Source organism: Ovis canadensis, chromosome 12 (genome assembly GCF_042477335.2).
Source record: "Ovis canadensis isolate MfBH-ARS-UI-01 breed Bighorn chromosome 12, ARS-UI_OviCan_v2, whole genome shotgun sequence".
Taxonomy (NCBI): Eukaryota; Metazoa; Chordata; class Mammalia; order Artiodactyla; family Bovidae; genus Ovis; species Ovis canadensis.
The window spans coordinates 79,935,704-79,963,441 of NC_091256.1; the positions used below are offsets into that span (position 1 = coordinate 79,935,704).

General features: G+C 43.9%; 1 protein-coding gene across 1 annotated transcript in view; it reads left to right on the plus strand.

Moving 5' to 3' along the window:
- Window positions 1-1,333: 1,333 nt before the first annotated feature.
- The window catches only part of PTPN14 (protein tyrosine phosphatase non-receptor type 14), a 186,664-nt gene continuing 160,259 nt past the window's right edge, over window positions 1,334-27,738 (plus strand). Inside the window, exon 1 of the mRNA XM_069544951.1 lies at window positions 1,334-1,895. The gene's annotated coding sequence lies outside the window, so the exon portion shown is untranslated. The remainder of the gene's footprint in view (window positions 1,896-27,738) is intronic.

A 27,738-nucleotide genomic window follows, 5' to 3' on the forward strand; every position in this document is an offset into this window, starting at 1 on the left:
CCTAATTTTCTTTGGAAATCCAGCAAGTCCATATTGAAGGTATCCAGCTATTTCTTGGAAGTTGGAGAAACCGATCTTAACTCTCTTCAGCCTTTTTCCTTCCATCCCTTAGGGTCTTCTCTGCTTCTTTGTAGTTTTGGATACGGGCAAATGCTCAGAGAAGCCACATGACCACAGATTTGTGCCTGATGGGTACAGGAGACTCTTCCCCAAGAGCCCAGGAATTTCTCTGGGTTGTGGGACATGGAAGGAATTTGGAACGACATCCTCAGTGGCAATTCTCCGAGGACCCTATTCAACCTCGGAAAGGTTGCTCGAGTAAGACCACAGACTAAGGCATCATTTTTGCAATGCCAAGGACCACAGAAAAACAGGCAAATCCTTTAATTTTTACAGCTACAGAGGCCAAGGCTTTCAGGAACGGGGACCCTCCTCGGCCGGTGACGGCAGGGCAGGTCCGAAAACCCGGGCTCCTGGGCCTGGCTCCGAGAGCCTGTTTCGTCTCACCAGCTGCGTCTCATTAACTCCACCTCCGAAAATGCTAAGGAAGTTTCCTCCCAATGCCTACGCCGGCTGGGTGGGGCGATTCTGTGGCAAGGAAAGAGCCGGGAAAACTAACTCCTTGGGTACACTAATTCCTTGGGTATACTAACTCCTTGGGTACACTAACTGTGCGATTCCCGGAGGAGCGGGTGAGGGGTGGTTTAGACGCCAGGTTTGGTACCCAGAGGTTCCAGGAGTCCTAGACAGATTAAACTTAAAGGATTGCCTACTCTGGGAAGCCACCCCTCCTTTCTCCGGGTCTGTTTTCCCTGTGCAGTGACTGCGTGGGGACATCCTGCTTGGAGCGGTCCCCCGAATAAGGTGGGGCGCTGTAGGTCGGGGTGGGCCAGGCCCCGCCGCGGCCCCGCCTCTGCAGGTTGCGGAGTTCTTGGTGCGATTTTTCCTGCCCCACTCCCGCCCCCCGCCTCGGGCCCCGCCCGGGAGAGGCGCTAGGTGGGGTTGCTGTGGTCCCTTCGTTTTCCCCACTCCCCTCGCCTCTTACTCCAGGGAAGTTTCACCTCGTCCTCCCTGCTCAGCCCTCCACCTTTGAAAACCTTCTCCCAAAGCCACCACAGTTATAAAAGTGCACTTCTCCCGGGCCTGCAGATGGAGCTCCGGCAGCCCGGCATTCCTCGGATTCCAGCGCTGTGACGTCCCCAAGGACGCGCGCCCGGGGCTCGGGAGCCGGGGCTCCCCTTCCCGCGCCGCCCCCCTGCGCCCCCGCCCGCCCCGCCGCATTCCTCCCCGCCCCCGGCGCGCGCCCCGCGGCCCCCCCCCGCGCCGCCGAGCCGGGCCCGGGGGTGGGGGAGCCGCGGCCGCCGGCGCCTGCTCCGTCCCCTCCCACTCGCCAGGCCCCTTCCTCCCTCCTCTCGCGGCCGCTCGCATTTCCTGCCGCTCTGGCTCTCCCGGCCCCTGAAAGTTCGTCCCAACTTTTCTCACCCCGGGGAGGGCGCGACGGGCGCAGTCCGGGGGCAGGTTGCTGCGCTCGCGCTCGCTCCGCCGCCTGCCCTCCGGGCGCCGGTCCTCGGCGAGCAGCCGCCACTCCGTGGCCCCTGGCGGCGCGTCCCCTACCACCTCGGCCAGCCTCCCCGTCCCGGCTCCCTCTCTGGCGGGACAGCCCCGCGCCGGGGGGGTTCTCCTTTCCCCCCTTCTCCGGGCGCCCCCGCACCAACTCTCGCGCCGGGATCGCAGCGGAAACCTCCCTCCCCTTTCGCCTCCTCCGGCTCCTTCCCTCCGCCCCTCCTCCGCCAGCCACTGGAATCAATTCCTTGGGGGGACCTGGGGCTCCGCCGCCCGCGGAGGGCAGCCTTTCGGCGCGGGACTCCGGGGTTCCGACAGGGCCATGTAAGCAGGTAAGCGGCGTCTGGGGCGGGGAGTCGGGCCCCAGGTTGGGGGCCGCCCTGGGCGCTCCGGGCGCCTTGCCGATGACTTGGGCAAACGCTGGCCACGCCGACTTGGGATCGGCGGCCCGGGACGCCGGGCAGGGCAGCCGCAGCGCGAGGGGCCGGGCAGCTGAACTCGTTAAGTGGCGGTGGGAGCCGCCCGCTAGTGCGCACGGCTTGGAGTTACGATGGAAGGTGTGCGCTGTCTGCAGAGTGGACGGTGAAACTCACACTCTCGCCCCCTCCTCCCCACTGCTGTTTCCTTTTGGGAAACCACAGAGGGCCTAGTGAGGGCAGCTGAGATACGCAGACGGCGGGGGCCGGAGGATGGAAGCCAAAGACGTCGCTGCCTCTCAAGTTGGAGGGGGTCCCCCGCCGCGACCCTCCTCTGTTCCACACCCCTCCCCCGCCCCCGGTCCCCCCCACTACCTAGGAGACAGGATCTTGAGAGGGAGAAATTTCCATGCCCTTCCACTAGGCCACAGCCTTGCCACCAAACTCCTGGGCTTCTTGGCCCCTACTTGGGTGGTCAGCCGACTCACAGGGAGACCCTCTGGCCCCCTGATTTCAGAGCAGGTCTCCACCTCGAACGCCCCAAGTTCTGAGTATTAACAAGTTCCAAGGGTGGTGTTCAGACACCGTCTCCCCTTTCTCCTGGCATGACCCCTACTTCTGGGCTTTTAACGCTCTGAAGGGGTTTTTCACCTTTTTGAGGAGCAGTGAGGGAGCGCTGCCCCGACCCCCACTTTCCTTCCCACTTCCTCCAGGTCCACCCCTACCCCACCCCTCCCTACAGCTTAAGGCCGATTGTGGGCTTTGGCCTTCAGTCCGTCCAGGGGCTGGCTGTTGCAGGGTCTTTGTGAAGGTGAGGAATTTCCAGACCGGCTGTGGATGGGTTACAGGGTTTCCACCAACGTGTGAATTTCTTCAAGTGGGTTAGTTCCTTGGCCCATTCATTCAACAAACCTAGTATGGCAGTTTCTCCCCCTGGGCTAGGAACTGGGGATACAAAGATGCTAACACAGGATGTTACTGCAGCCTGCCGGAGCAAACCCACTGGCTGACCTGCAAGTAGAGTGTAGTGAGAGGGCCTGGGAAGGCTCGGTCCAGAGGAGAGGGGGCCAGGTGTGCGCTGAGTCTGGAGAGTTGAGGTGCTGCTCGCCTAGAGGACCGATTAGGGGGGAGGAAAGAACTTGTGCAAAGTAAGAGTCATCCAAAATACGGGTGCAAGATCATACCTAGTAGAGAGCTGGGGACTGAAGGGGGATTTATGGCTTGGTTGGTTCAGTGTAGCCAGGACAGCTTTTTATTTATTAAAATATCAGATATTAAACTGGAAGCACTTAGGAACCAAGTAACTTCCAGTGGCGCACACATCCCTCTCTTTAGATGCCTGATGCTGGATCTGCAACAAGCAGTGGTTGGGGGACCATCTGTATTTTCATTGACACTAATTGGCTCATGCTCATGCCTGGTTTCAGCAGAATGGTACTGATTCCCTTTCAAAGGGCCACCTGACAGCAATAGGTGATAATACCGCAGCTTACAGAACCTTGCATTGAAGTCGCCTTATCTTTTGGTGATGGCGTTAAAAGCATGTGCCTTGGGAATGATAGCCTTAACGAGTGGAAGCTGGAGAGCACAGATGCCCTTTCGCCTAATCTGACTGGGCGTCTGTGCTGTGCAGAGTGAGTTTGTGTCTCACTGTGTTGTAGTATTCTCCACTTTCCCACGTCATCACGGCATCAGCACCGTTGGAGGAATGGCTTTTCCTTCCTCTGAAACTTTATGAAAAGCTGAACGCCTTCTAGCAGATTGTTGTCGCCTCCTGGTCCAGGATTCAGCAGATCCTGCCTAGAAAGCTTTTTATAGCGCAGGAGCCTCCTATGCGTGGTTTGCCGCTCAAGGGTGCCTCTTCACTGGGCTGAAGTGGCGGTGTAGTATTATGCATAGTGGCTGTGTCCTGGCCGAGGTGGCGGAAGTCCAGCTCTCGGTGACCTCACACCAGTACATGCCAGTGTAAAGAGCACACTGACTTCCTACAGTGCTGGGTAGGAAGTTGCCTCAACCTCCCCCAACCGCCCCCCCCCCAAAAAAAAAGAAAAAAACAAAAACACACCTTTCTTTATCTCAAGAACAGCCCCTGGACAATGGCTTTCCTGAAGGTATAGGACCTTCATGAGAGAAACGGCTCAAGAGAAACTCTTGCTATTCCCAGGTACCGGTCCATCCTCCATCATTGGCTTAAACATATACTTGTTACTATTAACACTTTAGATATTCAGGTTTGTGTGGACCTTGTGGAACAGACAGCTATAATGGAAAGAGCATTTAGACTATTTTCATGTGGAGGAACCTTAAAAAAATCAAAGAAAGATTAGGATGTTTGGGAGAATTCTTACTTGTCCTGAATGGATGAACCAGAAGTTGACAACTATGAGAACTTTCCCCCCTAGTGCCTTCCCTCCTTATTAAGGGTTTCTGTTTTGGGCTTCAGGGATGCGAACATATACCCTTGGATTGCACCTTGTCCCCCACCTGGGTTCCGTATTCTTATCCTTTGTCACCTGCAATCCTGCATTCGGACTTCTTCAGTCACCAGATGCTGTGCATTTTTTGAACTCATTCTAAGCCTCAGTGCAGTGTGCCTTGTTAGCGATAAGGCAGGGGAAAGAGATAAGATGAAATCTTTAGCCAATTCAATTATTGCTGCTGTGCTGCTTGAAAAAGAATGAGGGAAAACAAGCACGTTTTGGTGGAGAAGAGGTTAAAATTGATGTCTAAAATAAGATTCTGTGGTCTCCCCTTACTGATTTAATTTACCCTTCCCCCCGCCTGAGCCCCAGGGAGGGCTTATTGAATGGTTCAAGGGGTGTGTGTAGCAAATTCAGCAGCTTTTCTGGCCTGTTGGTGTGCTGGAGCCGGAGACCCAGGGTTGGGAGTTCGAGATATAGCTCAGTTTGTGTCCCGGCTCTGCCGTCTGTTAGCTGTGATGTTGACTGAACTTTGCAGCCCTTCCGAGTCTCCATTCCTTCATTTCTAAGGTGGGGGCGGTAGTTGTTAGTATGCCAGGATACTTGTGGGGAATTGTGCGTAATGCCCTGTGCCCCTGTGCTAGCGGGGCCTCTCTCACACTGAGTAGGTGTTGGGTCAAGGATGGCTATTTATATGTTCCAGGAGTTATATGTGGCCATGAATGTGCTCTTTGTGTGTCACTTTTTCCCCGGCAGCCTGAACTCACATGTGTGCCAACATACATATAAGTCGTTGTCTTTGACCTTTTTTTTTTTTCAGTCTGTTGGCTCAAAGCAAACATGTTGGCTGGCAGCTGCTAGCCCCTCATGTAGAAGGAGGGTGTGAGTTGCAGGACCAGGCCGTAGGTTAGTTTAGGGAGGGAAAGTCATGTAGACAAGGGCAGCAAAAGGGATCCTTTCCTCCAGATACTGCTTCCTATAATGAGAATCTAGTGCTAATACAAGGATCCTTGCCTTTCTAATGTTGAAATCCAGTGAATTAAATGATGTTAGAATAAATCCGCCTGCCTTTAACAAGAATGCAAAAGGTAGCCGATTGGCACAAATGAGTCTCTGCAGCCTTGCTCTCCTTCTTTGAAGCTCAGGTCTAAGGAGTCAGTTGCAACGCGCCTCTCAGGTCCTGCCAGCTTCAGGTCGCTTGAACTTTAATGTTGCCTTTCATCCGAGAAGCCTGAAGTATTTGGCAAACATTAACTCACTGATCTTCATGTCAACCTCCCAGCAGGAGGGGCTGTTAGAAGAAAAGAACAACTCCTGAAACGTCAGGAGGACAGGTGTTTAGTAACTGTTCCAGAAGCCGAATGGATTGTTAGAGCCAAAAATTGATTGAGGATCCGACATGATATAGGATTGCAAACAGGTCCCAAGTGAAAGAAGACCCCTTTGAAGAGTAGAGGGAGAAAGTTCAGGAAAATGTAGATCAGGCGGTGGTTTTTGCAGTGGAAAGAGAGAGGAAATCGCATTGCTAGGACCAGCCATTGCCTTTGCTGTGTATTGCATGCATGCTGATTTTGAAAATAAATAATCTCTGAATTATTTATAATTTTGAATGAGAGGATATGATGCAATTCTTGTGGATGAGGATTTAGAGTAGCTGAGGTAAAAGGTAAGTGACTAAGTACCTTTTTGTGGGATAGGAGTGGTTCTGTGTCCAAGTTGGATTATAAATGGCATATGAACATTGTTTCAATTTCCTTTCCCTTTTTCCTGTTGGTTCCATATGCCTTGGCTTGGTTTTGTTTCACTCTTCACTCAAGCTTTTGCTGGACTTGTTTTATGGTCCTTGCTACTGGGGAAAAAAACACATTGTGGCCAGGCTTGAATCAAGCTTGCATGTAAAGTCTGGTATGTGGCTGATTTGGCTTAGTTCCTGAGCGGACTCCATTAGGCTCAGCTCAAGGATTTCATCCTGAGCCTGGTCAGTTAGCTTGACCCAGAAGTCTGTTGCATTTCCAGAGGTCCTGTAAACCCTAGGTGGCCATCCCATCAGTGCTTGATGCTGGTCAACTGGGAGGTGACTGGTGAGAAAAGGAGGAAAAGTGTGGCATGACATCCTCTGTGAAGCTGAGCATCCCCTTCACATTTGTGATGTTTGAGATTTTAGTACTGACCCATATTCCTAAATTGGGGAGCTTTACCGTGAGGGCTGCTGACTTGATCTCCTTCAGCTTCATTGTTGAAAACTTGCAAAAGTTCCTGATGTTTGTCTTTGTGTAAAGTGTATCCTTTTCCAACACTTAATTTCCTCAGGTCTTTGGGTTCCTCAGGTCTTTGGGAATCTGTCTCCCAGGATTTCTTTCTTTCATACTCCATTCCCTTCAGGTAATTGGGACATTAGCTAAGGCGGCGGAGAGCCTCAGAATCACCTGGAGGGCTCATTAAACACTGTTTGCTGGTATTATCCCCCATGCCCACCCGAGCTTCTGATTCTGTAGGTCTGGGATGGGCATTGAGAATTTGCATTCTTAAGACACTCTCAGGTGATGTTAATACTCCTGGTCCTTGGTCCAGCATTTCGAGAATGGCTGAGCCATTTTGGTCCATCCGTCCTTGTCAGCCTTGCTTGGTAGTCACTTAAGTTTTTCACTGCAGTGGTTTGAATGATTCTGGTTCTGGTAGTTTTGGAGCTCTGGAGAGGCTGGGAGTCACTTAATGGTAACTTATTCCTAGCTAGGCCCATGGAGAGCATAAATTAGATGCCTCCATTTTAATGGATTTGCTTGCTGCCCTCTCCCATCTGACCCCACCGCTCAGTTCTAAACAGTTTCGTTTATCTGGCACTTCTCTCTGTCTGCTTATCCGCTATACACGCCCAATTCTACCTGTCTCAAATTGAACTCATTAGTTTCTTGCCACAAAAGCTGCTGCCTCTGTATTTCCTGTCTTACTGACATGAACTGAGTTAGCTGCTGAAGCCAGGCACTTGGAGTTCTCTACAACATGTCACTCTTTGTTAGCACCCAGCGCCCCCGCCCCCGCCCCTCAACCCGCCATAACAAACCCAATTAGTCCTTAGATCCTTTGAGTTTGTGTCTCTAAAGTATCCTTGATTTGTTCCTTTCCCTCCAACACCGCTGCCTCTTGGGATTGTTCAAGAGCTTCAAAGGCTGCCTTTTACATTCTCTTCATCTGTTCTCTTAAAGAGCTTTTTAAAACACAAACCTTTTATAGTATTTAAATTCTTACTGTGCTTCTTAGTACCTGTATGATAAGGCTTCCTTACCCTGACTACCTTCGCATTCCCATCTGCCGTTCTTCTTGTCTCTAAATGCGAGGGCCCTAAGACCCTACGGGTGATGTGTAATCCCCTCTCCTTTATTCCTCACATTCCGACCCAGACTGACCTGTTCCCCTTGGCTGCCTGCTTAGCCCCTGCACCTTCAGCTAAAGCTTTCCCTGCCCTGATACTCCTTCCCACCGCCAGTTAGGCATTCCTTTCTTTAAAGTTCCAGAACGCTTTGCAGTTAGCTCTATCGGTCATTTCTGTCTCACCATATTATTTATGTTTACCTTCCTGTCTCCTCTACTAAGTTATAAGCTTCTCCTGGCAGGATTCACGTCTTATTTGGTTCAGAATCTCTGCCCTATGTGGAGGTTGGCTAGAAAGAGCCACGGCTTACCTTTACTGCTGCTGACCCTATCCCAGTGTTCTTAGCACTTTCTATTATGTCTTTGAACAACCCTGTAAAGTAGGTACTGTTACTCTTGCTGTTATGCAGAGAATGAAGTGGAGTTGACTTTTTATAAAGAAGTGAGTAAAGAACCCATGAATGAATGCATTTCTGAAATGCTGACCTGGAGGTTTAGAGCCCAGTTTGGTGTGGAATTTATTGTTTATTCTTTAATAGGAGGTGTGGTGCGCTGGGAAGATTATATCATGTTAATGACTGTATGTGATTTTCAGAGTTAAACAGATATCAGTGCTGTTTATGATACACATCTTATTTGTTCATTTGAGGAGGCGAATCACATCCCTGAGCTGTTTTCTCAAGCTACTGAGACTCTGGCTCGTATTATTGTTTTGTTTTACTTGGTTACTTTCAAACATGTAGTTATTTTCTTTCTCAATTTTTCAAACCTAGGAAACCTTGCAGATCAAGGGAGTGTGAATATCACACAAAAATTAGTAAGTAGGGACATTTGGGACTTAAGGCATAAGACAAAATTGTTTTCACAAGTTTACATGTAGTATTGATTAGAATATGTTTAATTTCATTTCTGTGCATTATTTTCTTTAGTTCCTTATATTCATGAGGAAAAGGCAAATCACTCATTATTCAACCTCTGAGTTACTAGTCTTTAAAATGGAAAAGAGTGAAACCCTCCATGACATTGTCATAGTGGATACCAACCTGTCCTTAACCAAGATATCCTGTTCGACGTGGTGGTGTTGCTTAGCTGCTCAGTCATGTCCAACTCTTTGCAACCCCCATGGACTGTAGCCCGCTAGGCTCCTCTGTCCATGGGATTTCCCAGACAGGAATACTGGAGTGGGTTGCCATTTCCTTCTTCAGGGGATCTTCCCAACCCAGGGATCAAACCCGTGTCTCCTGCTTGGCAGGTAGATTCTTTACCACTGAGCCACCTGGGTTCTACATATAGAACCATGTAATAAGCAGCACTGATATCACTGATGTTATCCCCCGAATCATGAGATGGGCTTTAGTCATTATTTCAGTTCTCAAGTAAAAGGAATTAAGACAGATTTCATAGTCATGAAAGTGAGTTTGTTATGAATTACATGTACATACTATATATCCTTGAGCTTGATCCTTTAAGGTTTTCCATGAATAACACCTCCCCCTGCCCCCCCCCCCCCACCATAATGTTCCTCTGATTTCTTCAGCTTTATGTCATGCTATTCCCCAGGGTTCTGCCACGCTGCAGCTGTTTCCTGAGCAGGTCCCAGGAATCCTAGAGTTCAGCCATCCTAACCTGTCAAAAGCATCCTCAAAGGTCCACCGTAAACACCACTCCCCTGGACAACCTTCCTGATCTCACCCCCCCACCGCCCAACCGGGCCCCTCTGCCACTTTAAAAAAAAACAAACGTGTTCTTTATTTGGCTCTATCAGGTCTTAGTTGCCTCAGGTGGGATCTAGTTCCCTGGCCGGGGATTGAACCTGGGCTCCCCCTGGGCTGTCTGTGTTGGGAACGTGGCGTCTTAGCTGCTGGACCACCAGGAAGGTCTCCAATCTGCCACTTCATCTCGGCATTGACTTCTCTGTGCTCTGTGTCCTGGTTAACCTGTCTCATCCCTCTCTTGATCTGCCAGCTGCCCAGGAGCTGCCACTGGCCTCACTGCTCTCCACGCCCCTCCTCCGCCCTGGCACAGACTGCCCCAGATGGTTGCTTCTCTTCTGCTGCTGGTCATCTGGACCTGTTCATTCGGGTCTGCCTCCTGCTTGCCCTGGGGATCCCCTCTGAGGCTACCCCTTTTCTCTCCATGACAACAGTTCCTTCAGGAAAGACAGTTATCTCCACCTCTCTTTATCACCTGTCTTGCTGCTGCCAGTGCGGAGACCAGTCCACCCTCTACACTTCAGAGTCTTGTTTTAAACACATCTGGGACTTCCCTAGGGGTCCAATGGGTAAGACTGCCCTTCCACTGAATGGAGGGTCGGGGGGGTGCAGGTTTCATCCTTGGTTGGGAACTAAGATCCCACATGCTGTGCGGTGCAGCCCCCCAAAAACAAACAAAAAAACACACGTCTGAATTTTCCTTCTCTTGCTTGAAATCTATTTCGCCATTTGATACTGTTCAGAGATACATACACCAGTAATAAAAGTGAAGTTGGACCTTGAACAGTGTGTGCATTGGTGGGGGGGCACCAACCCTTTACACGTTTGAAACTTCTCACGTAACACAGACTTCTGTACCGCCCCCCCACCCCCATATCTGTGGTTCCACATCCATGGATTCAACAAATGCAGATCAGGTAGCACTGTAGGTACTTACTATTGAAAACGATCCAAGTATAAGTGGACCCATGTAGTTCAGATCACATTCAAGGGTTAACCGGGTAAAGAAATACCAGAAAGACAATGAACCCCAAATACAGGGGACGAGGTGGTTCTGAAGGTGAGGGGAGAAGTGTAGTGTTCTTTTATTCCCTAAGCTGAATGGTGGGAACATGTATGTTTACTATGTCCTCTTGTGTGTCTAACGTACTTAATTTTAACAATACACAAAGCTGCCCAAGGTCAAGTGCAGACTTAGCTGAGCCTTCTGGGCTCTGCATGTATAGCTCTTGTTTCCACCTAACCTAACTGCTAGCCTGGGCTGGAAACATTTCTCAGGGTTGAAACATTGTGGCTTTGACTTATGTCCACTGTTACTCTTCCATGGATTCCTTTTCCCATCTGGTCACATACTAATTTCTTCTGTTCTGTATCTCCTTAGATGTTCTCTGACATTCCTTTTTTACCATTTGGAAGAGTTCATTGTCACCTGGTCGGTCTTCTTTTGGTCTCCTCATTCTTTACTGATACGCATCACATTAAATTGTAGCTGTTTGTTCATCTACCTCCCCACAGTTTTGAGCTCTTAGGGGACATGTTTTGTTGATTTATTTATCTTTGGGTTCTTGGTACCCGCTGCAAAGTAGATATTCAATAAGTGCTTGGAATTTTTGAGTCATAGATGTAAGATTAGGGTTTTTAATTGGAAGTAATTTTTTTTTAAAGCATGTCCAAAAAAACTTCAAAGCAAATTGAAGGAAAGAATATCTTGTGGATTCAGTATCAGAAATGTAGACTGTAGACTGAATTGATTTATACATGTGTGTGATAAGTCACTTCAGTTGTGTCTGACTCTTTGCAACCCTGTGGACTGCAGCTTGCCAGGCTCCTCTGTCCATGGGATTCTCCAGGCAAGAATACTGGAGCTGTCGTGACAGTAGTGGGTTGTCATGCTCTCATCCAGGGGATCTTCCCAACCCAGGGATCCATTTATACATGGATTTCTTCAGTCAAACCCATGATTAGTTTTAGACATTATTTCTTCTGCTTTTCCCATTTACCTGATGGTGACAGGGGATAGTGTAATTGTTTTGGCTTGTTCTTATTGTTTAGTCCTTTCCCTCCACGGTCATGGACTGTGCTGATGCTTTCTGTAGCAGTGTCTGAGAGTCTGTGGGAGTCTAGGTGTGGAAGTACATCTGGGCTGTGAAGTGGTACCGCTTGTTGTGAGGGAGACTTCTGCCATCAATGCTACTTGCTCTGGGATAGAGCAGCAACACACCCTTGTAGAGGAGAGGCAGCAGAGTTTATTTCTGCGGCAGACATGTCCCACTGCAGAGCTATAATAACCATAATGAAGGAGGATTATGCTGTATTAGGTTTATGAAGGGTGTACTGGTCTGTTACCAGGGTCAGTGGTGACAGCTCAAGCCAGCAATTAGGTTTCATTAAAGACTCCAGCAGGCAATTAGCATTCGTTTCTGCCAATGAAATCCTATGATCTATTAAGCATATTCTTTTTCATTAGACATTTTGTAAACTGTGCTTTACATGACAGAGGTACACTTTTTTCTTTTTTAAGACATACACACGTCTCCAAATTATCATTTGAAAAATGGGCTTTTAGACTCCCTCTGTTTAATGGCAACCCACTCTAGTATTCTTGCCTGGAGAATCCCAGGGATGGAGGAGCCTAGTGAGCTGCCGTCTGTGGGGTCGCACAGAGTCGGACACGACTGAAGCGACTTAGCAGCAGCAGCAGCAGCAGCAGCATACTAACATTCTGGGTGGATTGTGCTGTTTTAAAGTCTGTACATTTTTAAACGTTCATACAGATTCTTTTATTCAAAGGAATTTGTTATGGAATATTATATAATTATGTGATTTATGAGGGGCAAACAGTGTGACTGATGTGAAATGAATTATAATAAAACTCTAAAATAATGAAATGACACCTACCAGTTTTAATTATATTCTCTAGAAAATTATTGTTTTACTTAAGAGGCGTCTAAAAATAAAGGCTGGGAAGGATGATTTGTGCTGTGTTTCAGCTGAGCAGCTGTTTGGTTGTTTTGAAAATGAGGCTTATTTTCCAAGGGGTGGGTTTGGTACAAGTGAATGTTTGATGTAGCTTCATCCTTAGGCATGCGTTTAGGCATTTAAACTTTGCCTGTGAGTATGATGTGATGTTTATACTTACTACATCATGAGAAGAAATTTCCTCCCTCTTCTCTTTGTACCTATTCCCGTCCTTTCTCCTTGCTTCTGTCTTCTTCCCTCCCTTCCTTCTTTTGTAATACATTGCCTTCATGAGGAGGACTCTGATAGGTTAACTGGGGCTTCCCTGGTGGCTCAGTGGTAAAAAATCTGCCTCCAATGCAGGAGACATGGGTTCGATCCCTGGGTCGGGAAGATCTCCTGGATGAGAGCATGACAACCCACTGCTGTCATGACAGCTCCAGTATTCTTGCCTGGAAAATCCCATGGACAGAGGAGCCTGGTGGGGCTACAGTCCATAGAGTTGCAAGGAGTTAGACACGACGGAAGTGACTGAGCACAGCACACAGATAGGTTAATCACTGTGTATGTATCAGGGATGATAAAAGGGAGAGCTGCAGAGTACAGCCTGTCAAGCTGGAAACTCGGTGTAAAGGTCCGTATAGATGTCTATTTCCATGAGTTACTTAGGCTATCTTCCTGCTGTTTGATTCTCTTGATTCACTTATCATTTTTCTCGTTTGTGACAGAATGGTAATAGTGGCTCAGCATAGCAGCTTGAGAAGGAAGCTGCTGAGAAGCTACTGGAGAAGGAAATGGCAACCCACTCCTGTATTCTTGGCTAGAGAATTCCATGGACAAAGGGGCATGGCAGGCTACAATCCATGGGGTCACAAAGAGTCAGACACATCTGAGCGACTGTCACTCACTCACTCACAGCAGCTTGAAATCTGTGTACATGAGCATATTAAAGACTCCAAGAAGTCTTGCAGTAAACAAAAAATAGGTTGAATTTATTTAAGGACTTTTTTTAAAGTCAATTTTATGGAACACGTAATCTCAAGGGACATAAATATTATATAAAATACTTTCTAGGAAAATCTCAGTTTAGAAGGTGGCTGTAATAGAGAAGGCTTGTTTGTTGTCTTTAAGAAACCCCATGTCTAAATTAGAGAGTATAATGACTTAGATTATTAACACAAATAAATAAACATTAAAAGTCTTTGTAAGCAGACTAGGCTAACTTTATACTTTTTATTAGTTGAATTTTGGTGCGGGGAGTGGCAATCGGGGGAGAGGCACAGAACAAGAGCAAGTTTAAAATAAAATATCAAGACTTTATTTGCAAACCAACTTTCAAGGAAAGTTGTAGGAATAGTAAACATCTAATTTTATGTATTTGTAATACATAAAGAAGAGTAACGTGCCAATTGGATTTGAGGCACTACAGCAACCTCACCCTTCAAAGAAAGATCCAGGTATCTTTACTAATCCGTCTAGTAGAGGCCAGAAGCTGTGATTAATATATACACTACCAAAAAATCTTGATTCTCTAAATTTTGGCAGCCAGCCATTTCCCCCACTCCCAGCCCTTATCATTTTGCCTAAAGAAAGCAGTCTGGCTTAGGAGGTATAAACCGTTGAGGGCTGTAGAAATGTCACTGCAATTATTTTATTAATAGCTGCCAGTGTGGCAGTTGTTTTGTGTAACTGGGCTTTTAACACAGATGCTGTGACTATCACATGACCAGTTTTTCTCTTCCATGGCCTTTTTATTATCTCTAGCTAATTTGCTCATTATTTCCTTCAGTTTTCCCCACTTTTATTCCTGACCTTTTACGAAGTGGAACTTTCTGTGTGGAAACCCCTTTTCCTCTACAACCTTTCAATTCATAACAATCTTATGAAAGAGAAGTTATTTTTATCTATAGTTTATCTTTGAGACATATAAAAGAGGTTATTAGCTAACGAATCACAACTACCAAGTGGAAGAAGTGGATTTGAGCTCATTCCACAGCCCAAGTTCTGAACTGCAACCCTAGGAGGTCAGGGACATCTGTTCTTCCCGCCTTCCTCTTTCTTTCCTTTCATCCATTTGTTTAATAAATGTATTTTGATGTTTTTGAAGGTGGGGATGTTTTTCTGAGGTCTTAATCTTTAAAAGACTCAGCAACCATTCAGGTAGCCACTAGGCACATGAGACCAGATGGCATTTGAAATGTGACTAGTTTGAGTTGCGATGTGCTGTGTTAAGTACACGCCAGATTATTGCAGAATTAGTACAACAACAACAGAAAACAATGTTACGTATTTCATTGTAATTTAAAAAAATTGATTACTTCTTGAAATAATTTTCAGATCTACTGAGTTGAATACAATCTGTTATTAAAATTGATATCTTGTGTTCTGTTTTGCTCTTTAAATGTGACTACTGGAAAATTTTAAATGACCTATGCGGCTTGCATTTGTGGTCCACGTTATGTTTTGAGGACATAAGGAATCCTTGAGGACAGGACTGGTACAGATGGTTATCTAACTAAGCTTGGGAAACCTAACCCCTGAGTGATGCCTCAGGGCTGAGGGAACAGTGGATGCAGATGAAAATTAGAAATAGTTTTTGGTGATGGTGAAAAGCAAACTTGATGGTGCCTTAGGATGACCAGCAGAGAGAGGCTAATATTAGCTGGCATTTATTTACTACTTACCACCAGCAAGTACTTGTCAAGCACAAAGTATCTTTTCTATCCTTGTAACAACTCTGTGAAATAAGTGCTCTCATTGGCTTATTTTATAGATGAGAAACCTCAGGCTTAAAATGGCTAAGGCACAAGATCCTATACTAAATACTAGTAAATACTAGTATGCTGTGTAAATGCACAGTAAATACTAGTTTACTGTGTAACACCATTGGCATGCAAATTCAAGTACATAAATGATGGAACTCAGTGTCAAATCCGGGCATGAATCCAGCACGTGTACTTGTAACCCTTCTGCATCACTGCCTCTCAAAGGCAAAAGAGAAAACATTACCTGGAATCAATCAGTAACAGTTCCTTGATTCATTCAGTGCCTAGGAAGGACACACATTCCTCTCTGCAGCCCTGGCTGTGGTCATCTTTGAGTTAGGGAATGCAGTACAACCATCGGTGGCATCAAGTTATCAAGAAATGGTGAAGTTATGCTTAGTTTACTCTCTTTACTAATCCAGGGTTGTCTTAATTAGAAAGGTATTTACCAGAAATTGATTTTAGAAACTTTTAAGTGTGCTTCAGATTGCTTTTGACTGAGAGACATTGATGAATCTCATAGCAAGTACAGATTATGTAAATATAAGTATTAGATCTTTTTCCTTAGTATAGCTATAATATTTTTTCAAAAATTGGTAGAAGTGTATTTTACAAATCTATTTAATTTTTTAGCCTTTGTTCTTATGTAAACATATTTTTATAGTTTTATATAAATGCCCTTGCAAATATGCATGTTTTTCATCTTTCTTACTATCTTAATAATGAATGTTATATATCTGCATATAATTGACATACTGTGAGTTCCTTTTTTTATTGTTGAAAATACATTTATATTTCTTGCTATCTCGTGAAAGAATATAGTGAGAATCTTCACATTAACAGTTTTTTTGAAAGTCTTTACTGAATTTGTTACAATATTGCTTGTTTTATATATTTTGGGGTTTTGGCCCTGAGGCATGTGGGATCTTAACTCCCTGACCAGGGTTCAAACCCCAGCCCCTAGCATGGCGAGGCAAAGTCTTAACCCGTAGACCACCAGGGAAGCCCCACATTAACAGGTTTTAAAACTTACTGCTGAATTTGTTTGATAAATTTCTGTAAGTAACAGTACTTGTTCTAATAAACATGATTCTTGAATCATACAAACATAGTGGAATTTCAAACAGGTCATAAATAAATTCGGAGGTAGCGCAACTTATTTTCGGGTTAAGTGATGTCTTTTCAGATCTTGCTTTTGCACAGTGTTTGATGACTAGAAAGTGGATCATCCCTGAAAATAGCTCTTGCTTTTGTCTGTTTTTTGTTTTTGTTTTTTGACAATTCCCTTCCTTGTAGTCTGACAAAAGAATTTGATCAACCCTGAATTCTTACTTTCTAAAACCAATTAACCTTTCACACTAGATTCACTTTTAGCCTAATTGTTCACTAATCTTTATATCATTTAATGCAGAAAAAAGTGTGTTGGATAGAATTACTTCTGTTATAATTATGATCTGTATATATATATATATGTGTATATATATATATGTGTATATATATATATATTTATATAAGTGAAAGTCGCTCAGTCATGTCCGACTCTTTGTGTCTGAGCCACCAAGGAAGCCCAAGAATATTAGAATGGGTAGCCTACGCCTTCTCCAGTGAATCTTCTCTACCCAGGAATCAAACCAGAGTCTCCTGCATTGCAGGTGGATTCATTACCAGCCGAGCTACCAGGGAAGCCCTATGTTGATATAAAGGTAGCATTTAAAAGGGAATTAAAGATATATAAGGACCTGCTTTATCAATAAAAATAATCATAAACTTGTTACATCATTCTAAGTTAATTTCTGGTGCTTGTTGGCTTGCCTTATTTTATATGAATGTCTTTGGTAAATGCCTTTTAGTTTCATCTTCTATTTTCTCACAAACATTTTTCAAAAATGTTTTCCTATATCAGCTACTCTATACCTTGCCATATTTTCATGACTGTTGTATTAGTTTTTGATATGGTAACAAAAGAGGTTCTAGCATCTCAGTGGCTTATGACAACATCTATTCCCTGTCTGTGTGATGTGAGTGCTGTGGTGCGCTGTGGCTCCTGGTGGCTTGACGGGGCCTTGGTACCACTCCACATGTCTTCATATCTGGGACCGAGGCTAAAGGTCAGCCCCCATCTGGAGCATGCTGTTCTCATGACTGAGGGCAGGAATAATGTGAGAGGTGTGCAGCCTCATTTACAGCTGCTGAATGGAGGTGGCAGGACTTCCCAGGTGGCACTAGTGAGAAAGAACTTGCCTGATGGTGCAAGAGATGTGAGAGACCCGAGTTCCATCCCTGGGTTGGGAAGATCTCCTGGAGGCGGACATGGCAACCTGCTCCAGTATTCTTGCCTGGGAAATTCCATAGAGGAGCCTGGCAGGCTACAGTCCATGGGACCCCAAAGAGTTGGATGTGACTGAGCTCCTGAGCATGGAGGTGGCAAGTAATGCTGCCTGCTCACGTCTCATTGGCCAAAGTATATCCCATGGCCAAGCCGCAGGCCAGTGAGTTGGAGACCAACACTGGCCTGATTCCCAGGCAAGTCACAGGGATATGGATGGGATACATTATAGGAAGGGAGCAAAGAGTTGGGATCAATAATCTCGTCTTTTATACCATGCTTGACTTAACTGTTCTCTTACGGTTTGGTATTTGGATTTTTTCAACGTTAACAGTTATAAATAGCATTGCAGTCAACATTGTTGAACAAATTGCATTTATTTATCTACAGAGTATTTTCTTAGAATACAGTTTCCGAAGTAGGCTATCTGGGTCAGAGGGCATGGATTGCTTGTAGATCTTGTTACATATGGCCAGATTGTTCTTTACAAAGGCTATCAGTTTATATAGCAGCATCATCAATATTTAAGTATACAGTTTTCATCATTGCTTATCACTTAATTTTTGTGATTATCAAGGATGGTATTTTAAAACAAAATGTTTAGAACAAATTGTGTTTTCTTTTCTATTAAATTGAATAAAACCAGGGCCACTTGTAATTTCCTTTCCCGGTTTCTGAAGGTCATTGTAAGTAAATACTCATTTGTGTCTTCTGTTTTTCTCAATACACTGTTTCTTAAATACACCTTTATTCTTGCAGTGAAACAAAATGGTGAAAAAAGTAGAAAGAAAGCATATATTTGATTTGAGGTTTTATAACTTTTATCCAAAGCAAATCAGTAATTCTTACTGTGGAACTAGGTAAATGGCTGAACCTACTCAAATTGCCGACTTTTGCTGCATATCTCAGTCTTAGGAGAGGAGATTTGTTTATTGTTCTATTGCCTAACACTGGATGGCTTTAATTCCACGGCATTCAGATTCCCCATGGCCGTATGGTTTTTATAGCAGAAAATACCAATTGAAACTTAAGAACCAGTCTTTCCTACAGTTTCCCCCTCAAGCTGTAAACTAAAACGCTTTATTACCAACTGCATCCTCTCTCTTGGCTTACTTTACAAGTGTCCTGTTGCCTGCTGCTATGCTTGTGCTTGTCTTTAGTTTCTGCTTAGAAATAGTAGTATCTAGACATGCCCATCAGTGTCCTTGGTTATACTTCCTCATGTAAGATCTGATATCTCACAGCCAAGGAAACAAGAGTTGCCAGACAGATAAGAGAAATCCTTAGGCCACTCAATCCAGAGTGCATAGGCAGAATAAGCAGGTGTGTGTGTGTGTGTGTGTGTGTGTGTGTGTGTGTTCATGTTTGGATGGGAAATGGTGTGCTGGAATTTGGGGATGATAGGTTTGATTTTGCAACTACCATTGAAGTGCAAATGCCTCCCACCTCATTTAGCAGAGGAATGTTAAAAATCCTCAGAACTGAGAAATTCATTTTCGAGAGAGATGGCCTGGTCAAGCTTGCAAGAAATATTACAGTTCAGTGGGAAACAAGTGTATGTGTGAGCCAGACATCAGTGTGTGAACCAGAGTTTATCTGAACAGTAACAATTGATGCTGATTACAGAATGTTAAAAGTGTGAGTTATTATTGTGAATAGTAAGACTCAGATTAGTGTTGAAGAAATATTAATTTCAATAGATTTGCCATGAAAGTCTTCGGGTTTTTGTTCCTGAGATGGTTTCCTATTTCAACTTAAGTTCATTTTGTATAGGTCTTCTTGAAATTTGGTACAAATTTCTTTGGAAGATAAGGACCCTTCCTTTATGAAGTTTTGATTTGGTAATTAAATCTTTTGGGAAAATTGGATTCTAAGGCTCAAAGTAAGGAGAATGAGGATGTTTTACATTAATATAGAGTAAACCAAGTAATCACAGAAGAGGAGCTTTTAAAAATCAGTGTTGTTAAATAGGATACTTGTTTTATATTGAGTGGTGATATATCTATTGAATTTATAAGCAGAAGGTTATTGCTGAACTTTTCTCAAAGGTTGTTGTGCTCATTGTAAATGTTTTCTTAAGCTGCTAATAATTTTAAAGACAAAAGAAGTGCTTATCTTTGCAGTGTGTTCCTCTGTTCTGATTTCTGTATTTCAGAGTTGAGGCTAAGGGTGTAGAGGTGAAAGTGAAAGTGTTAGTCCCTCAGTCGTGTCCGACTCTTTGCGACCCCATGGGTTGTAGTCTGCTACACTACTCTGGGGATTCTCTAGGCAAGAATATAGGAGTGGGTAGCCATTCCCTTTTGCAAGGGATCTTCCCCGGGATCGAACCCAGGTCTCCTGCATTGCGGGCAGATCCTTTATGGTCTGAGCCACCAGGAAAGCCCAAGGGTGTAAAATATATGTAAATATAGCTTTTAGGTCTAGGACTGATGGTCCCACTTATGGGTCTCTGTACAGTGTTGCCCCAAATTAGTTAGTGTTATCCTGTTCACTCCTCAGAACGTCTTCCTTTCTCTTCTGTTTTCCTTCCTTCTTAGCCTGTGTGTTGGCCTAAAAGTGGAATCCACTTATATAGTGCTGTGCACTGAAAGTGTCCCCCTAAGATTCATATCCTGAAATCCTAACTCCCAGAGGTGATGCTTTTAGAAGTGAACTTTAAAATGCTTAGGTTGTGAGGGTAGAGCCCTTATTAAAGAGATTAGAGCCCTTATTAAAGAAACTCCACACAGTTCCCTAGCCTCTTCTGCCCTCTAAGGATACAATAAGAAGTCTGCAGCTTGGAAGAGGGCCCTCACCCAATCGCGATGACACCCTAATCTCAGAATTCCATTCACCAGAACTGTGAGCAGTAAATTTTTCTTGTTTGTAAACCACCCAGTCTGTGGTATTTTGTTCTAACAGCCCAAATGAACTTGGTCTCATGGCTTAACCCGATGGATGATTGTCAGGCGCAATGTTGTGGTTGTTTACCTAGGAAGACCTGTGACTACTAGACAGTTTTAATATACCTGCATCCAACTGACTGTGTCTTTCACCAGCGTTGAGTGTTCAGTGCTTTTTAGACATGATACAGACTTGGGGTTCTTCTCTCCCATTGTTGGTCATGTAGTACTTAGTACCTATTTGTTGATATCCACAAGGTGCCTGAAGCAGTTTGTAAGGAGGGCAGTGGCAAAAACCATGTTAATTTCCCTCCAGTCTTCTTGCTCCAGGCTCCCCAAAGAAACATAGGCAACACACTCTGTTGCACTGGCGTGCTCAGTTGTCAAATTCAGTTGCATTCTGGGTGGTGGCTACCTTGTGAGTGACCTGTCATCTTCCCCTTGGTGCTTCGAGGACCTTGGTCTCACAAGCACGTACTTCGCCTGTGATCAGGTATCCTTGACTTACAGCTTAGAATCCGCCATCCACGACTGCTATGCTTGTGGGTATCACACTGAAGTCCCATTTTAAAAAACAACCATACTTCAATTCTTTTTCTTGTATTTTTGGCCATGCTGAGTGGCTTGGAAGATCTTAGTTCCCTGACCATTCATCTTTATGTGTACTTTATTGATTTTTTAAAAATGTTGTTTATAGATTTTTTTTTTTTTTGGTGGGGGAAGCAATGAAGAGGAAAAAAATGTAAAAAAAAAAAAATCCAGACAGCATTTGTCTGAAAGACTTCAGGATCTGCTAAACTGTATTCCCCAACTACTTTTTAGAATTTTCTGTTGGGTTGATTGTGATTGGCTAAGGATATCTTAGCATGCATTTCTGTGCTACTATGAAATCAGGTCCATTTTTAAACTACTTGAGTATTCAGACTCTCGGATGTGCCTGCTAGAAGGAAATATTGTTATGCCAATAGGAGTTTTTAGTTGATGAAAGGAAATGTTAAAAAAGAAGAATTAAAAGTATAATTACAGTAGTGTTTAAGGGTCATTCTGAACAGGTAGCAGAAGAATCAGTGCGTGTAACAGACTCTGCTTGTTTTATAGCAATAGGTAGAATGATCTATTTCTCTTCATTATAAATTTTTGAGTCCTAAACAGATTTGCCAAAACCCATTAGTCCTTTTGAGTTGAGAGTGAGCAGAGTCCCTTTGAAAGTTTAGCTTCTCAGTATAATTTCTCAGTTGGCATTGGTCATTTCTGGTTGAACTCAAAATCAAGTTCCTTAACCGGCAAAGTCAAAGACCAGACTTGATCTGTAGACAGCCTCTGTTGGCATTGGACAGAAATTTCCAGATATCCTGGGACATGTGATCTGAGTCTTATGTCTTGATCAGGATTTTCCCCCATGAAGGCATGAGGGCGTTCCTCCTGCCCTCTTGGATAATATACACCTTTTTTTTTTTTTTTTGCCTTTCCTGGCTTGTATCTCTGGCTCTTTAATTCTTCATTACTTTCTTCTGATTTTCTATTCTCCCCTCCTGTTCTGTCCCTTCTTTCATCTCTCATTTATTCCACACATCCCAGGTTTAATATAAAAAAACAAGCAAACAAGACCCTCTAGATTTTCAGATGTCTTACCAGTCAAAAAGCCCAGTTTTCTCTGCTGTGTCTGGGCCAGTCAAGACTGGGTTAAGACCTTGAATATCTTTGTTCCTGGGAGCTGTGCTCAAAGAATTGCTTTTCTACTCAAGTTAGTTCTGTCTCTCTCAAATGAGATGTATCTTTCTAGTGTCTGGGTGGAGAAGGCAATGGCACCCCACTCCATACTCTTGCCTGGAAAATCCCATGGGTGGAGGAGCCTGATGGGCTGTAGTCCATTGGGTCACTAAGAGTCGGACACAACTGAGCGACTTCACTTTCACTTTTCACTTTCATGCATTGGAGAAGGAAATAGCAACCCTCTCCAGTGTTCTTGCCTGGAGAATCCCAGGGATGGGGGAGCCTGGTGGGAGGCCGTCTATGCAGTCGCACAGAGTCGGACACAACTGAAGCGACTTAGCAGCAGCAGTGTCTGGGTACCTACCTTGAGTTGTTACTAAACAGACTCTCAGGGTAGTCTCCTCATTGTGCATATTTTACATTAAAATGATATTTTCTCATAAATTACTATTTAACCTAGAAAACGGAATAATGACTTCATTGCATGATATTTGAGCTGCTGTTGGTATGTGTACACTCAGCTTGATTTTTGATCACACATATGTCTAAAAAAGCTACTACCCCTTAAAAAGGCAGCACTATTATGAAGTGACTAGCTTGTTACATGAGAGTCCTTAGGTCGTGTAAGATGAAACTACGCTGGGCAGATGTGTAATGGGCTGAGTCCAGTTTGAATTTTTGCAGACTCTCCACTCATCCCCCATCATCACCCATGTGGTCTGAAATTGCTTTCCTGTGCAATTTAAGAAACCCTAGTCCTACTTCTGCCACTGATTAGCTATTTTGGTTTTAGGCAAGTTTCTTAGCCACTCTTAACTCAGTTTCTTTGTCTTCATCATGAGTTTGTTGACCTAGTAGAGCATGATTTCTCAGGTTCCTGGTTTCACACTTCTCTGAAAATTCAATAGTTCTGGAAACCTTTTTGTTTTAACTCTGTGGTTGAGTTTGTGGTCAGAGCAAAGGAGAGCTTTGCTATTACTCTTCTCAGAAGAAACTACTAGTTGCCCCGTTTATTTTTGTCCAGGAAAAGATTCAACTAGCATATTTAAGTGTAAAACTTTTTTGCAGTGATGGTTAATTTTATTTGAATGAATCTGTGGCATTTCTCTTCGATCCTTCCCATAAAAAATGGGGTTATCCTGTATGCTATATATGAACTTACTCCTTTTATTTAGATCGATACTAATTTTGTTTGAATATATTTTCAGAGTTTCACCCTGGTCATTGAGATCATTTTAGATAGTATTAGGTATTTTCCTGTCAAAGCTTGGAAATCAGGGGGGTAAAAGGATGAGTAAAATTTAGCAGAAGTGTCTTTGTATTGTGGAAAAGGATTCCAAATCTTGGAGATTAGTGCTGACCATTGTTACCATGTAGGTCTTAGAGTGTTTGTGGGTTGCTGTATGTTACATATGTGCCTGTTTGGCATCTCCTGAGCTGTGATGCTTTTGAACTGTGGTGCTGGAGAAGACTCTTGAGAGTCCCTTGGACTGTAAGGAGATCCAGCCAGTCCATCCTAAAGGAGATCAGTCCTGGGTGTTCACTGGAAGGACTGATGCTGAAGCTGAAACTCCAATACTTTGGCCACCTCATGCGAAGAGTTGACTTATTGGAAAAGACCCTGATGCTGGGAGGAATTGGGGGCAGGAAGAGAAGGGGACAACAGAGGATGAGATGGTTGGATGGCATCACGGACTTAATGGACGTGAGTTTGAGTGAACTCCAGGAGATGGTGATGGACAGGGAGGCCTGGCGTGCTGCGATTCACGGGGTCGCAAAGAGTCAGACACGACTGAACTGAACTGAACTGAGCTGAGCTGTGAGTTGTCTTCTTTTGGGAGTTGCAACATTGTCTCCGAGGGTTTTAGATTTCTTGATGCCCTCCAGGGTAGATTTCTTTATAGCATACACTTATTACATTGATTTGTTTTCAGAATTTCATCACTTATTTTGAAATACTTTAAGACATTCAGGGTGTTTCAAATTCCAGGCTGGAAATCTAGTCTAGAAAGCAGTAGGTGGTGGATAAGAGAGACAAGACAAGATTGGGAGGTGGGTCAGTGATTTCCAAACAGAGCCGAAACTGATGTATAGAAGTTGCTGGGTAACAGTAGTCTGAAAAAATAGAGTTCATAGTATATATGCGATATTTTCTCCCTATTTTGTTTTCAGTCCTTTCATATTTTTAAAAGCACATCTTGTGTTGCTTACTTTCCACTTTAAGTGATTGATTTTAATGTAATCAGAGTATTGTTTTTTTCATCACACACACACAGAGTTTTGTTTATTGATACAAATTGCAATTCTTTCACTTTTGCTGCTTTGAAACATGCATCCTATTTCAACTTCTAAGCCCATTTTATCAAGAATTGATTCCGAAAGTTTGTGTGTAAATCAATTAGCCCAGAACCAGGAATTGATTTTCCTATGGAAAGATGTTAAAATTGATCCTAAGTTCTCAGCTCCCTGGAGAAAAAGTCTCTTGTGTTGTGTATTATAGAAGAAGCTCATCTTTTAAATACTATTTTAGTGCAAAAAGTGACTCCTATGTCTTTGCCCAGTAACAGGAGTCAGCAGGCTGGTGGGCAGCTGCTACAGGAGGAAGGACTCTGGACTTCACAGTGTTGCTCTTGGGGGCAGCTGCCTGGGGATTGCTGCTGGACCCCTAGGCTCCCTTACCCCTGGGCCCCTTCATAGAAACTGCCTTCAGAGCCCCCAGCTGTCAAATCCATGAAGCCAGTTAAAGTTATTACTCTGGGTTCATTCCTCATTAGGAAAGACTACCCATAAGGGATGTACAAGGAAAATGGGAAGATAGGAGAGGGGCAGGCAGATGTGCTTCGATGAGAGATTATTTTGACCTTTGCTTACAAGGTCCAAGGTCACTGCCCTCTGTAAAGTTGGGTCATGCCTGTCCCTATAGATCCTGCACTGTGAAAAAATCAGGATCATTCAAGAATTAATAACATATTAGTCTCCTGTATGCTTAGATGCCTCAGAAGTACGATGGAGTCAAGTCAGAATAATTTTCATTATTTTGGCAATTAACTCCTGACCACTATTGTAATAAAAAAAATCTTATGCTGGTATTTCCCTGCTGCTTAACTGGTCTAGATGGATGTGAGAGTTGGACTATAAAGAAAGCTGAGCGCAGAAGATTTGCTGCTTTTGAACTGTGGTGTTGGAGAAGACTCTTGAGAGTCCCTTGGACTGCAAGGAGATCCAACCAGTCCATCCTAAAGGAGATCAGTCCTGGGTGTTTATTGGAAGGACTGATGTTGAAGCTGAAGCTCCAGTACTTTGGCCACATGATGTGAAGAGCTGACTCATTTGAAAAGACCCTGATGCTGGAAGAGATTGAGGGCAAGAGGAGAAGGGAACAACAGAGGATGAGATGGTTGGATGGCATCACCAACTCAATGGACATGAGTTTGGGTAAACTCCAGGAATTGGTGATGGACAGGGAGACCTGGCATGCTGTGGTTCATGGGGTCGCAAAGAGTCGGACATGACTGAGTGACTGAACTGAACTGAACTAACTGGTCTAGTGGTGGCTGCTTTTTCCTTTTGTCTTATCTTGCCAGTATTTTAAATGTAATTGATATCACTGGCAGTTATTAAGTGTTAAGCATTAAGTTGCACGTTAAATCATTAAAAATGCCATGGCATTTATTTTCACAACTGGTGATCTTTTGTTTACAAGTGCAGGTTTTTTTTTTTTTTTTTACAACGTTCTTGCTATTTTTTCTTCTGGTGGTCTTCATTTATACTTTCCAATGTCCTTTATTTAAAATAGCCTGAAGTCTGCTAACTGTACTTCTTTTTTTTATGATTTTTTTATTTTATTACTATTATTATTATTACTTTACAATATTGTATTGGTTTTGCCATACATCAACATGAATCCACCACGGGTGTACATGTGTTCCCAATCGTAGGCAACCTCTTCCATTTAGCACCATTTGGTTTAGACTCATGGAATGTTAGCTATTTTTTATGCTGGTTTGAGCCAAATGTAATTAGGAAAGCAAGTTTGTTTCGGAATTTGATATAAACCATGCAGCACAGGCATTCTTGCTTACATTCTACTGATTTGGGATGTTTGCTTGTTCCTCTTCTGAACATAGAGAATCGAGTCTCTGGAATTGGCTGACTCTTTTGCAAGTTATCCTTTTTGAAAAGGAGGCCAGGTGGCGCAGTGCTAAAGAATCTGCCTGCAATGAAGGAAACATGAGAAATGTGGGTTCGATCCCTGGGTTGGGAAGATCCCCTGGAGGAGGAAATGGCAACCCACTCCAGTATTCTTGCCTAGGAAGTTCCATGGACAGAGGAGCCTGGCAGCCTACAGTCCATGGGGTTGTAAAGAGTTGGATGCAACTGAGCATGCACACTGGCTATTTAAAGCTTGCCTTGGCAGAGATTGTTATCACAGACTCTGCAACCCAGTTGGCAATTGTGTATTTAATTACAACTACTTTTGAACATTTCAGTTGCCATAATACTGATATGAAATCACTCATACTTGTGAAAAAATGATTTAAGAAGTTTCTGATTTATGTTTTCTTGTAAATTAAATAAAAACAAAGTGAAAATATTGTGAAACATGGTGGTTTTAGGTGCCTTTGACAAACAACTAGGAGAACATAATTAGGGGGTCAATATTGCCCATATTCCTAACTGTTTATGTTACCTCTTTGGATACATCTTTTATTGAAGTCCTTTAGTTTTTTCTTGTTTGTATTTATTTATGCTGTCCTCAATTTAGTACTTGTATATGCTTTTCTTACTTGACAATTTTAATTGTGTTAGTTGTTTTGTAGGAATTTCTTTTGTATAACCTGGGCCAGAATAGGTAGCTAAGAAGTTCTTTTTGCCACTGATTAAGGGACTATCAAATACTTTATGAAAGGAATATACATGTGTATGCATTTATATGAAAAGTCTTTTTATTTACTCTGTTAACATGTCGTATCGGAGAAGGCAGTGGCACTCCACTCCAGTACTCTTGCCTGGAAAATCCCATGGACAGAAGAGCCTGGTGGGCTGCAGTCCATGGGGTCGCTAAGAGTGGGACACGACTCAGCGACTTCACTTTCACTTTTCACTTTCATGCATTGGAGAAGGAAATGGCAACCCACTCCAGTGTTCTTGCCTGGAGAATCCCAGGGACGGGGGAGCCTGGTGAGCTGCCATCTATGGGGTCGCACAGAGTCGAACACGACTGAAGTGACTTAACAACAGCAGCAGCAGCAGCAACATGTCGTATGTCTCATGGACCACGTACTAATTGATGCCTTTTCACCAAAACTTGAAACAAACATGCATTTATCTCTCTCTTTTTCTTTAAACTGCCACTTGCAAAGATAAATTTTATTCTCTACTTAGGAAAACAAATGACTCTCTTTCCCTAAAATTCCCTCTGTGAAATGGAATGTGGACCCAGCAGCCACTGTGAATCTGTTTTATTTTTCCCTTGTGTTATATAAAGCAAGGAAGGCATTTTAGCCCCTTTAAGGAGATACTGGCCTGCGGTAAATAACAATTTAGTCCAGGTGGGTAGAAAAGAATGCTTATGACATTCTTTTCATCGGCTCCATGTGTAACCTCCAAGCAG